The 12,723-nt window shown below is 37.2% G+C and overlaps 1 protein-coding gene across 2 annotated transcripts in view; it reads left to right on the top strand.

Annotated features, from left to right (window-relative positions):
* Positions 1–12,723, top strand: part of aplp1 (amyloid beta precursor like protein 1) — a 35,123-nt gene that overhangs the window by 9,988 nt on the left and 12,412 nt on the right. The gene's annotated exons all lie outside the window — the stretch shown is intronic.

Below are 12,723 nucleotides of genomic sequence, written 5' to 3'. Positions count from 1 at the left end.
AATACTGTAACCGTGTTTACAGAGAGAACTCATGTTATCTCTAATAGCTACTACCGCTTATTGTGGGGACTTCATACATCTGCCATTATAAGCATGTCTCAGTAGTTAAATGACATTGCTTTTCAAACGTACCTGGTACTAACCAGGTACATTTGCTCAGCATTGTCTTCATGTTGGGATAAAGGTATGTGAGCATTGTGACATAAAGATTTACCATAGACTGTTTGAATGGATTCTAAGTAAGTAAAGTGTATAGTACCTCTCTCAGAAAACAGTCATATAGTGCTTCACAATAAAAGAAAGAACATAAAGTACAGCAGCATCTTTAAAGATACACCAAAAGGCAGGTCAGCCATCCAACAGGCCAATTATTGAGGTTAGGAAGCTTATTTGTAAAAAAAAAACAAAGGGGGTTTAAGTTGCCACTTGAAGGCGTTGACAGAGTTCAGTAAGCCTATGGAAGGTGGAAGTATGTTCTACAGCTTTAACAATCTCTTCAAGTTTTAAAATTTGCACTGGGGACCATCAGGCGGATTTGCCCTGAGGATCTCAGCCTACGGGAGGGGGAATAAGGCTGGATGAGGTCTGAGATATAGGAAGGAGCTTGTCCTCTGAAGGTCAGATTTTAAAGTGTATTCTAAAAGTGGCCGGGAGTCAGCAAAGAGGTGTTTAAATAGGGGTTAGGGTTGCGGGTTAGAAGCCTATAGCAGCAGGCTGCTGGACCAGCTGCAGGTGACTCAATTCCTTGTTCAGGCAAGTGAACAGCAGTAGTGTAGATGTGAGGACATGACTAAAGAGTGATTATATTTAGATATCAAAGATCTAAGTTTAGTGATGTTGAAAACAATGAAATACTTTGGAAATGTCAATTCTTTAAGAGGTGTTTAAAATGATGCTCAATAGACATTCATCAAAAATTGGTCTTAAAGAGGCAGATATATATGAATGTTAACTTTTTGAGAAACACCTTTTCAGTCTAAACTTGATTTGACTCTTTAGGTACTTTTAGGAAACAAGGTTGAAACTTGAGGCGGTTTGATTAATAAAACACCCTCTATAACATAAAAATAAATGTCACAATGAGAGAGGCATTATTTTTTAAGTTAGTAACATTCAATGGATACAATTGTTAAACTTACTTTGGCTATAATGTTATATTACTTGACTGATGCATCAGTAGATACTTCTGTATTTTTTATTTTTTTGCAGAGGATTTATTCTCACAGTAGAACAAATAATTATCTTAATCAAAAGGACTCTGAAAAGTGCATGTAAACCACTTAAATAATATAGTTTACTGGTAATTCAGCGATTGATTAAGCGGGATACATATGAATTTCCCCTTCGATGGCACACAGGTGATATTGTTTACTGTATGTTAGCTTTAAAGCTCTTCTCATTCATAATTATTTCCTGCAGTTGTGGTTGTCAATTTGTCTTTTTTTAAATCTATTGTTTGTTTGTCTGAAATGCATTATTGCAACAATTGGACCTTGTGACAGAAACCTAAAGTTGAGCAGCTCACTGCGAATCATTGATCTGTATGCTGTTACTGAACGACATTAAATGTACAATTACTGGTTCACTAAATAACTGCTGAGATCAATCTTTGGACCGCAAAAAAGAAAAAGAAAAATGCAACTTGAATTAAATGTGGATACTTTTTATAGTTCTTCTATGCACTGCTTTTTTGTTGCATATTAGCCTAAGGGCCAAAAAAACTGTTGGTGGCCAAACATATTTAAACCTGACATTTTCTTTAACTTCAAACAAGCCACTTCCTTTAGGCTTTTCTTTAGTTTTTGTTTATGTGCATGTGTGACGTTGAAAGGAAAAGGTTTGAGGTTAAAAGTTTCTGCTGTTTGTGGGTGGAGGTAAGTTTGAACCAAAGGCAAAATATTATCAGGAAAAACAGAAAAAACTTCTGATGGAAAACAACATAGTTGACATTAAAACAAAAAAAGGTTGGTTTAGGATAGACAGTATGTGTGTTGCACTTTTTACATATTGTGCTTCACAAGTTCAGCAAAAAATATAATATTAAGGAAACAAAAGAAAAAGAACACATTTCAAAGCACATCATATTTGCTAAGATCAGTAAACTATGAGTTAAAAAAAATCTCCATCTGCTTTTTCAAAGAATTAATAGTCAGCTTTATGTAAAACCAGGAAAAGACTGGAGGCTGCTGCCTTAAACGAAGGGGAGGTTGGGGTCAACAGGTCAGTGATGCATTTAGGGGCTCTGTAATTGAGGGCTGTGTAAATTAGAGCAAACATTTTTAACGTTATTGTAAAACCAGTTCAATGTGGACTCTGCCTCAATTTCCTGTTGAAGGTCTTTCTAGGGACAGTTTACAGCATATTTGTTTCAAAGCAGGTAAAATGGGAACTACAGCAGTCTAAATTTGGGGCAATAAATGGGTTGAGATAGTTTTAGGTTCATTGTCAGATTTATTTAGATTTTGTTTCAGATCATTTGAACAGATTTAGAAATCTCCTGCTCATAATTGTCCCTTTTTGTTTTTTTTCTGATTTTTTTTTCCTAATCAAGGTCTTTGTAGAATTTCATTTTCCACCTGGAAGCTTTTTTTTCACTGCGACAAGTGCCTGTCCTTTTCCAGGTGGTTCTTAATTACAAAAGTTAGAAGGCAGACCTTCATCTTCTCATTGCTAGTGTAGTTCAAGGGCTTTCTCCATTTGGACCAGGGCAACTTTCAGTTTGGAACATTTGCAGAGCGGAGCAGTTTCTTGGTCTTCTCTGCTCTTAGTGATGCTTCTAGCGCAAAGATTCAGGTGCCTGAATATCTCTTTTTTATGAACTCTAAGGTAAAGGAACGTTTTCAATTTCAGTAGTAACTGTAGTTTACCTGTAATAAAACAATTTACCCTGCATTTCCAACAGATGTTTTGCATTTCTAGTATCAAAACTATTATAAACCCTATTAAGCTTTACATTTTGGCATTTAAAGCATGCATGGCCTGTAGAAATAGGTTCATCTTTCGGCCATCAAATATTTTTTTAATCGAACCTTAAGCTTATAACTCTAATACAGTGTCTATAAGTTTCGTGAAATATTTGTTATATTAGTGAATAAAACAAAAAAGAAAACAGTTATATTTGAATGTACGGTATTTTAATGTGTATACACACACCCCAAATCTATATTTGACCCAGCCCCAATCTGCTTACAGAAAAGCTTTGACTCAGTGTGAGTTGCATTAACTCAGAGATGATTCAGAGACGTGCTGTGCTGAAATCGCCTCTAAGCTGCTGATTCCTTCAGTCTCCCGAGGTAGGTCTTTAGTTTGAAATTGCAACTGCAGGCTCACAGTGTTTGGTATTAATCTGCTGGCATTCTTATGTTATTAAGCTTAACGGATTTTTTTAAGCGTTGCGTAAGAGCAGAAATTCATCAAAAATGTCAAAAGGAGACCAAAAAAAAAAAAGAAAAAAAATAACTTTCCTTTTTGGCTGAGTCATGCTGGCATTTTACATTTCCAGACACTGTAATATTCATATGCAGCTGTTTGAGTCCTATGTTGCTTATCTGCAAGATAAAAAGGGTTGTGAAAATGATCAACCGTGTTTTTGCCTTTTTTCTTCTTTTTATTTTGGCGAGAAAACACGAACAGCGTGGCGTCATTGTGCTGGATGACTCAGATGAAGCATTTGTCAAAATGTGGGTGGTAATGAGAGGCAAACGTGTACAACTACTCCACGCATGAAAAGCAGCCGCAACACTTGTTTCATTCTGAATATAGTTTATCACACGACTTTTGCAACAAGCAGGCAGGAAATGGGGGGTTCTTCAGAAGAGAAAGGTAAATTCAGGGGTCTGCGTCTTTTAAAGAGAAAAGAAGGTTTTGTTTGAACAGATGTGCATCAAAAGCACTGCCAGTTCCAGGGTGTTCGTGTGGGCATGAAGCTTTAGATGGATGGGGGGGGGAGGGCTTCTTTGAAGCAGAGATGCATGAAAGGATTCACCTGAAGTTGGTTTCAAGGAAAGAGCTAACTTTGGAGAGCTGCTCTCTTCCAGCCCCTCGCCCTAGAAAAGTGCTTGATGGGAAAATGTGAGCTGAAACCTTAAGACAAAATTCACCCTCTCTGGTGGTTTTTAAGACCTCGTTACCCCAAATATGTGCGTTCACAGAGTAGCTGGCATGTTCAGCGTTAGCACCCGTGGAGTCTCTAGCAGTGCTGCCAGCAGACATGTCCTGTATTTTAAGCCACACTTTAAAAAAATCAAACAGTAGAATCTTGCTGTTGCATCCCTGGTGATTACGGGGCCATCTGTTCCCTGAGAGTCAAACCAGAGGCAGGACTGCTGCAATCTCAATCGATGGATCTTGTCTTAGCTTGTGATATTTCTGCAACCTGAAACCTTCTGTCATGATGGCAGACTGTTAACTTCTGCAATGCAGCTTTCATCTCATTTTTAATTCTTCGGTCTTATGTGCTTTAGGAAAGGAAGCTACAGAATTCAATGTACAACCCAGTTGTGTTTTCAGTCCCTTCTCCTTCTCGACAACAATGGGTCAGATCGTAGAACTGACCGGGTTTGTCCTCCTTTGTTCATTCTGCACAAGAAATGCCTAGCAAACTAATGCTGCCACTTCCTAATAAGTACATGCCACGCCAGAAAGAAGCCTGATAGAACCTATGAATAATTAAACAGCATGATTACAATGATGCATGGACCTCACCCTCTCTGGCCATTCAGCAGTCATCTCAGAGGCCAAGCAACAGTCCCTGTGTGGGAAATTGAGGGTGAGGAGAAAGGGGGACGAGGTGTTAAAGAGGAAAGAAGAAGAAAACAATAATAAGAGGAAAGAATGGGCTTAAAAAGAGCAAGACACCAATTATTCTGTGCTACAGAAAGATGTTCCCAAAGAAGCATATTAATCTGACTTTATGGATGGTAAACTGATATCTACATTACGTGGGTGTGCTCTTGACATGAGTGTTCTTCAAATCCAAAAAGATTTTTCCAACAGAAATGACAAAGTTCACTGCAGCTGCAACATTTGCAAGATCATCTTTTTCTAACCAAATGAATATGCTTTGCACCTTGAGGTTGCACTTCCAGAAAACGCTCAAGCAGCAAATGGGTTTTGTTGCAATTAGTTTCAATATTGCAAAGTTGTGTCAGACTGATTATGGTATCAGCAGTTATTAAAGCTCAAGTTCTCAGATAGAGCAAAACTACGAATCCATTTTAGTCTACTTTGTTAGAGTAAAATGGATTAAACCTAGTTGGTTCGAAAAAGATTTGCCATCTGAATGGTGTCAACATTCACTGATTGTTTCCTTGCAGAGAGATGAGTTCCTCCTGGATGTTGTTGGAAGTAATGGCTTCAAGTCGATCAAAATCAGAAAGGACACAGGCTTTTTAATTTGTTTGACCACATTTTAGACAGTAAAAAGCTAAGATACACTAAAAAATACTTTGATTGATGTTAAAAATTCTTTCCTTTTTATTCAAATTTGAATGTCGATTTTAAATTTCAAGCTATTTTAAATAACATCTGTATTGAGTTAAAAGTTCAAATATTTCATAAGATCATTGTGTGTGTCATGTTTGGAAATCCTAGCACGTCGCATTATTGTGCATTTCTTATTTTGTCTTGGATCGTCAGGACATCCCAGATCTTTATAGAGTGAAAGTAAGTATATCGTCTCCTCAAAGGTCCAATGTCTCTAGGTGTTCATTTATTGTCACACCAGCTCACTAGAAGAACCTTCAACGCATACCCATCCGGCAAAAACTTAAATGCAAATTTATCACACAAAAGCTGAATGAAAAAGAGCATTGATCACAACAATGTCAGGACTTTATATTTGCAAAGATTAAAAAAAAAATCAAAGTATGTGCTTTCCTCACATCTGTCACATTCAGAAGACGACTCCCACATCTGCTAGCAGTGTGTAGCTGGTTGTTGAACGCACCGGCTGACGGCAGCATGCAAATGTGACAAATTGTGATGGGCTTATCCCCCTCTGCTTCATCAACCCGGCCTTGCTTGCTAGGACAAATGGGTTGCATCATTTCAGAGGATGAGGTCATCCTGCAACATGCGGGAGGAACAGGTGCTGAAAATTTCATGACTCCAAGACAGAGGATGATGGTAAATGTAAAAGCTGTGCCCAAGCTCTAACTCAGCCCTGGCTGATAATACTCAGGTTAGACTTCTGTTTTTTTTTTTTTTGTTTTTTTTTTTTGCATTACAGTTAAATGTCCTACACAACTCAGATACCTGTCAATATGCAGATGGATATAAGTGTGTTTTTTACTGTGTGTTCTATCCCAGGTCCACACATACACTCTACATGCACATAAGGTTATGATTTTATGGATATCTGTGCTAGATTTTGAAGCCTAGATGAGAGAATAGACCAAATACTGAAGGGATGTAAAGAAGCAAAATATCTTGCAAAGATTCAGCCCATGAACATGTCTCTGTGGTAGCAGGGTGTTATTAATGATACTCTACTCCCTGCAGTGGAGAGCTGTCAGACTACTGATCCCTGTTCAGCCTCATCAGCAGTGCAGCATGATATGTACAGTGCCGTGTTGAGGTCTACTGCCTTTCCAACCTTTAAACTCCCACCCTATACATGCTTGCCGACAATGCAAGCAAAAAAAAAGGCAAAACATCAGTTTTCTTCTGTATTCCACCACTGAGACAGGGACTGTAGCCTTTCAACAAAGAGCTATTGGGAAAGCCAGCTGTATCAGACGTGTTCACAGCAGCTATGAATAGTCTGCTTCAAAGTCTCCATGGTTGAGATGCTCAGTTTCATGTTTTTCAAGCCACAAGGGAGGTGGTAGTGTGAATTTATGAGGAAAATTCTTAATGAAACGAAAAAAATATGATTCATTCATCAAAGTAAAAGCTTATTTTACTCCTAAACTCACTAGTGTAATACTGACTTCATCTTCACAACTTCGTATAGTACAATTAACATTTTTTTAGCATATTTCTCTAAATACAAATTGATATTTTTTTTAATTTGAATTTTTAAGATATGAAACTAAATGTTTTCTTTATTCTAACTAACCAGGAATGTCTGATTGAGATCCTAAGTTTAATTTTTTTTTTTTTGCTATTTACATGTGTGTATGCATATGGAAGCGATTCTGTAGCATAATTAAAAATAAAGTCAATACCAGAGAAGCTTTTTCATTTTCAAAATGAAGCTGCATCAAATGACTCAAAATTAAAATGAAAAAGCAATCCGCCCAAATGCTTTTCCCTTTTCTCCTTCAACACCGCTTATTCTGTCACAAAGCTAGTTCGAGGGAAAGTGTTGACGAACCACGGTGCCTCTGAAGGAGGACAGCAGAAGGTGGAAATGCTGCCACGTAGTCCTGAGAAACTGCGTACAATCATCAGAAGTGCACAGCCGTCACAAAGCCCTCTTCTCTGCCGCTAACACAAAGCTAAAAGCGTGGCGGCACTGCTCCTAGCATGTGTCTCTTAGCAGCTGGACACACGGAGATAGCACTGACGTCATCGCCCCGCCTCCCCTCTGGAAATGCTAAGTCGAATTGAAATATGCGACACAGTTCGCAGGGTGGATGTGAAAACGCAAATGAAATCCCCTCTTTGTATTTTCATTAATTATGACACAGAATAAGCAGTTTTTAAGTAGAAAATGAAAAATCATTTTAAAGGAATCCTTTTTCATTTTAATTTTGAGTCATTTGATGCAGTTACATTTTGAAAATGAAAAAGCATTTCTGTTAATCCATTTTAATTGTCAAATTAGACATTTCTATAGAATTTTGCTACACATTTACTACAGAACTTTTTGAAAATGAAATGTCAAATACCATTTTCTTTATCGTTTTAATTAAGTGACAGAATTAGCGGCTTCCATATATGCAATCATTATATGATATCATCATTCATTGTCCATTATGGGAATGTGTGCTCAAACTAAGCCTGCAGCTGGCAGCCACAGGAAATGTATTCTTCCATTGTTTGAGCAAAATAACTTCCATCATAAAATGACCCTCTGTTTTTCACCATTAATAAAGTAAGACTGGTTCAAAAGCTCAAAGTATTTTACTACCAATATTGAGTATTGCAGTTTGTTTGCTTTTATGCCTCAGAATGTAAAAATGTTCTCAAAACCCTCCTTTGAAACATTTTACTACCAATTCAATCTTCTTCAGCAGCAGAGTTTACTTGGAAAACACTAATATTTGACTTTTTTATTCAAAAAAAAAACAACAGAAATTTGTGTTTCCAACACTACTCAATGTAAAACATTCCATTTTTTCAATTGAAATACAACACAGTTGTTGCAGAAAAGGATAAATATGGATAAAAAGGCATTAAACACCATGCTCCCACCAACAGTTTTTAAAATAACCACTACAGGCAAGGGCCAAATGGGAGCAAGTCCCATTGACTCCCATGTTAATAAGTTAGATTGTACCTCAAAAGTAAACTTAATTACAATCTGGAAACCAAAATGTCACTTTATATTGTTCCAGTCAAATAGTCATTTTGAGCACAATGTTGAATTGGGCAAAGCAAACTCTGACTTTAGAGATTAGCCCAGTGCTAGTCTAGTGCCCATATGTCTGTGGATAAAACATGTTGCCACCTGGATTAAAAAAATACTATGACAAATACTTTATCATTCATATCTACTTAAAATGCTGTTATTCTTTTCAAATACTCAATTTTGTGGCTTTTTTTTTTTTAAAAATTATTAGTTCGACTAACTTGTTTTTACTCTTTTACCAATGGGTCACACTTTGTGTTAAAAAAGGAGCCATCTTGTCTATTTCCTGACTCACTTTTGGTCAGTGCATGATTTGATCTGACTAAAAAAGGTTTTCCCTGATGGAGCAGATGGATGAAAACATTAAATAATTAAAAGCTATGGGATTTTTTTTGTGCTTTTCTTGGGTTCATCAGATTAAAGCTGATGTTTATTTAAACTACACTGCATTGGAATGGAGACAAAAGCACAGGCCTGAAGTGAAGTCATTGAGCGCTCTAGAATGCCTCTTCTTTTGAGCTAGAACAATGCAAATTGTCTCCCAGATTGTGGGGATTCCCTAGATGCAGACTCAGATTGTAGACATAGTTAAGAAGCTACATTAATTAAGCTGCACAGACTCTCGGTCGCCTCGAAGACACTCTCCTTGCTGTTCTCTGCAGAAGTAGTTTTTCCTGCCTAGCAGGTCAGTCGGATCATTTTTGGTGCACTTCACCCATTGGTTTGATTGTTTTAGAGAATGACAATATACTTAAGATGTTCCCTAACCTCTGTGGCAAATAACAGTGAAACTCCTTTACAAATAACAGGTCTTTTGAATCTTTATTCTATAACACACTTAAAGCAACTTCTCTTCATCCCATAAAATGTTAGCCGTAGAGGTGTAGCAGCTAATCAAGTTAATTGATGAATCCATTTCTATTGCTACACTCCAACCAGATCAATCTATCTGAGGCAAGTTGCTAATCAAATTGATCTTTACTGTTTTATCATTGTTTCAAATAAAATAAATTGATGGTACTTGGAAAACGACCAAGTACCATCACAACGGACAACCATCACAACGGACAACAAATGGTGATGGCAGCAAAATATGATCACGCCATTATTACAGTCCAATGTGTGGAAACACATGTTGTCACAAGAACATATGACCATGTGGTAGAATGTTCTGATAATGTTCTGTTTGGATTATTTTGATCTGGAAAAACAACAGTGGGCTGAACTTAAGGAAACTAAAATGTGAATGGATTTCACATGAATTCTTGTGTAGCTACATTTTCTTCATCTTGCATAGGGACCCTTACAAACATATTTTAATTTTAAACTTTGCTAAGTTTTACTTTAGAAACTCTTTTTTAAGTTACAAATCCAGCAGAAAATGTTGTCACGAATAAATCATAAAAAAATAAAACAGTGAGGACTAAGAGACTTTCCACTCACTCATTTAGCTCAATTTGAATTAAATGTAATTGTTGACATTGGTTTGGTTAGTTTGTAAAAGTGTTTTTTTGGAAAATGGGAATGTGAGGCGTTTTTAGGCCTCACTTGATCCCCCAGCTCTTCACCCTCTCTGTGTCGTCCTTGCTTTTATTCATATCCACAAGCATTTGCTGACTGGCTGGCTTGACTTCCTGAGTGCTTGCGAGTTGTTTTCTGAAGGAAGTCAGTCTACTGAGGCTGCAAAAGTGAAAAAAAGCCAATCATTTTCAGCTATTTTACATTATCATCCACAAAAGCACAATACACACATAGCATACAGACAACAGAGGAGTTTATGTACGAGTCTGTGTCTTAGTTGACCTTAACACAACTCAAAGATTTATGCTTTTGCTTGAGGGTAAAATGCAATTTTTTTTCTTTCACTTTCAGTTTTTGCTCATTTTCTTTTAAAGCTTAAATTCTGGTTTGACATTTAAAGATTTTTCTTTCTAAAAGTTACATATTTGCACTGCCAGTAACACCCTAGTTAACCATTTCATTAATAAATGAAAGCTATTATTCATTGTTTGCGGGCAGTGGTCATTCATTTCTGTAGATCTTTGTCATATAAAAGAATATGACAAATGATACTGTGAATTTTTTTTATCGGGACAAGCTTAAAATGGGTAGTGTAAAAAAAATGCAAAGGCCTGAGTTTTAAATTACATTTACTCAGATGTGTAGTCTATTATTGAAAAAAGAAAATCAACAGATATCAGATATCAGTCAAGGTCTATTACCTGCGTTCTTATTAAAACTAGTATCAGTAAAGAATGATTGACAGGTATAACTAGAACATCAGGCTGAAGAGCAACTTCAATGCACTCCTTTGTTGCTGTGAGTGCCTGTGCATAATTATACTGACAATACTAACTTATGTTGCCGTAAATCAAGGTAGCAGGACGGTGTAGATGCTATCATATTTTAGCTAGTCAATTTAACCCTTGTGCTATCTTAGATGACCCCACCCTTACATTGACGTGTTCTCCCTACCATGACAAATGTGGATAAAGGTGGAAAGATTTCATGTAATCCATGGACACCAGTGAAGATCACAAATCATTGAAGAAAAAAGGTTCAGAGCACTGTCTAGTGGGTCTAGATGACCCAACTCCCAATGGTAAAGTGCCTAGGATAGCACATGAGAACACATGAGATCATCAACTTATAGAGTTCAAACTGGGAATTTTTTTACACAGCCGAGAAATAGAATTGTGGAGGTTTTCTTTTTTGGCAATTTAAAAGTAAAAAAATGTTTTGTCCTCCTTCAAATTAAAAGTCATTCATGCATGCTTCAACAATACTAAACAATTTGACCATTCATTCTATTATGTGTTAATAAAAAAGACACCTATTAAGCATCTCAGGTTCCTTCTTAGCGCAGCACCTGAGGGCCAAGACCACCCCCACCCTACATGTCAAAGTCTATGTGCTGGTATCGCAGCCTCGCTGGGCTAGAGGTCAGGCCCTCCAGCTCCTGATGGGCCTCTATCGATCTGCAGGAACGTGGCGATACAGTTGCAGTCGCTCAACATTGATTTTCTGCAAGTGCAGTAGTGGAGAGCAGGCAGAATGAGAGAGTCCAAGCTGCCAGGTTATCTTCTCAAATATCCGGAAGGTTTTTGTTTTTTCTTTTTTTCCTTCATTGCCTTTGTGGCACTGACCTTCCCCGACTCAAAAAAGATATAGCTGTAAAGGCATTAGCTCAGCAACTGCTGTAGAGAGACTGTTTCAGCAGCTTTAACAGTGTTTTACTGTGCTTATCTTACAGCACACTTAACCAATTAAACCATGCAATTCAGCATTGTCAATAAAAACAGTCGGATGTTTTCTGTGGAGTAACTGGAATAGTTTTGACAGGAATGGAAATATTTACTGGGAGTTAGTGACTTTTTAAATGGAAGGAAAAAAAATATTTTGTTAACCTTTTTACTTCTTTAAGCGACCTTTTTTATTTTCATTAATATTTCTTACTAGCGTTATTGATTTGCAGTTTAGGATTGACTGAAATCTTCTTGACTTCATACTAATGAACTAAACTGAAGAAAATTGAAATCAATTTTGCAAAAATGTTTATTCATTTAATGTAGAGCAATTTTTTGGAAGATGATTATGTTTTCCCCTATAAGCTGAACTTAAGATGTAAAAAGAAATCCATGATCTCTTAAAGTTTTTTGGGGGGTTTTCTTCAGGAAAACCATCACAAGTCTCTCACAGTTTCTGCCAACTCTTACATACTGTAGAAAATCATTAACAACATTGAAAAATTAACCAGTAATTTAAGACGCACAAAGTGAAATTCCTTCTTGTGCAAATCCGACTGCATAACTCGTTAGGAACATTTTAGATATTTAGCACACAGTTAATTGGAGGCTGTTCTATATTTATTTTATTCGCCATACATTTTAATTAGAACTTCAAACACTTTAGCTCAGTGCAGTTCGAGCAGGGTTCTCCTTTGATCAGGCGTCACTCTTCCATATTTTTCTCCTCTGTTTTCTCCCTGTGGGCAGCTTGCTTCTAACTGGCTTGGCGTCGCTCGGCTCGGCTGTCGTCAGCAGGGGCATCTCTCTGCCTGTCAGCGCAGATGAAAGGATACGAGCTGTGCAAAGGCTCTGGGGGGGCTGTTTTCAGGAGATTCTGGATTAAAGGGTTAACATTATTGTACGCTCAGTGGTGTTGTTTACATGACCTGTAGGACATGGTAAATGTGTTTTTCTACC

This window comes from Oryzias latipes, chromosome 16 (assembly GCF_002234675.1).
Source record: "Oryzias latipes chromosome 16, ASM223467v1".
NCBI lineage: Eukaryota > Metazoa > Chordata > Actinopteri > Beloniformes > Adrianichthyidae > Oryzias > Oryzias latipes.
This window is presented reverse-complemented; position numbering and strand designations above follow the sequence as displayed.